The sequence below is a fragment of the Echinops telfairi genome, unplaced genomic scaffold (genome assembly GCF_000313985.2).
Source record: "Echinops telfairi isolate 266 unplaced genomic scaffold, ASM31398v2 ScPeMD7_7468;HRSCAF=8506_0, whole genome shotgun sequence".
Classification (NCBI taxonomy): domain Eukaryota; kingdom Metazoa; phylum Chordata; class Mammalia; order Afrosoricida; family Tenrecidae; genus Echinops; species Echinops telfairi.
Genome location: NW_022111369.1, coordinates 43,132,107 through 43,133,582, shown reverse-complemented (window position 1 = coordinate 43,133,582; position 1,476 = coordinate 43,132,107).

The following is a 1,476-nucleotide window of genomic DNA, read 5'->3' as shown; positions in this document are numbered from 1 at the left end:
TGGGCTGCTACCCACAAGCCCAGCTAGAAATCACCAGCCACTCGGCAGGAAAAAGATGAGGCTTCCCACTCCCATGAAGATTTACTCTCTTAGAAACCCACAGGGGCCATTCTACCCTGTGCTATTAGATGGCTATGAGTCAGGACTGACTCCAGGGCAGTGAGGTTGTTTTGTTTTGTTTTCTCCTAAAATTGGGAAGCCAGCAATGCCCTCTCTCACCACTCCTGTTCAAGACCACACTGAAAGTCCCAGCTGATGCAATCAGAGAGGGAAATCAAACAAGAGGCACATAGATTGAGAAGGTCTCTCACCACTCCTGTTCACCCCCACACTGAAAGTCCCAGCTAATGCAATCAGAGAGGGAAATCAGACAAAAGGCACATAGATTGAGAAGGAAGCAATAACATTACCTTTGGCAATGATATGCTCATCTACGCCTAAAATCCCAAAGAATTGACCACCCCCTCCACCTAAAAAAAATCCTGGCACTAATAAATGATTATAGCAAGGTAGCAGGATACAAGTTAATAATATACAAAAGTTAGTTGTTTTTCAGTACAGAAAGAGGAAAGTTCATGAAAAAATCTAATAAAACAATAATAGAACTTTTCCATACATTTTTGAGGACCCCCACTTGTCTTCAACCAAAGCAACCAAGCTCACTGCCATTGAGTCGGTGCCGACACATCACCTACAGCAGTGAGCAACCAGGACTTGAAATGCAAGCAGGAGACACTATTTCTTTTAGCACCAAGACTTTAAAACATGAAATAGAATTAATCTAACAATAAGTGAAGAACTTTGAGTTTGATGGAATAAATAGCATCTAAGTAAATGAAGAGACATTCCATGTTCATGGAAAGGAAGACAATATTATGAAAATGCCAATTCTTCCCAACTTGACTTCTAGATTCAGTGGATTCTCAATAAAATCCCAACAAGTGATTTTGTGGGCATTGGCAAACTGGTTCTAAAGTTCACGTGTATAGACAAAAGACTAGGAACAGTGAACATGATACTGAGGACAGATTTGGGAGACTGATGATACCTGAGTAGGACACGGATCATAAAGCTACAGTGATAAAGACATTGCAAGACTGCTGTGGGAACAGACAATTATATCAGTAGAACTGACTAGAGAGCCCAGAGATCGGCTCACAAAAATGTACTGAACTTATCATCAGAGGTGAAAAGACATTCCATGGAGAAAAGGCTGTCTTTTCAAGAATGGGTGCTGGAATACCTGGACATCACCCGTAAAAAACAAAAGACTCTAGACATGGGTTTCACTTATTTGAAAAACGGAACCCAAATGGATCATAGAACCTAAGTGTATTCCACAAAACTGCTGAAAGTAACCTAGCAGAAGATCCAGGTACTTCAAGCTTGGTGATGTTGTTTCAGATACACCACTGAAAGCATGACCCACTTTAAGAAGTGATAAGCCCTCTGCGTTGTGAAATTACCATTAAGAGA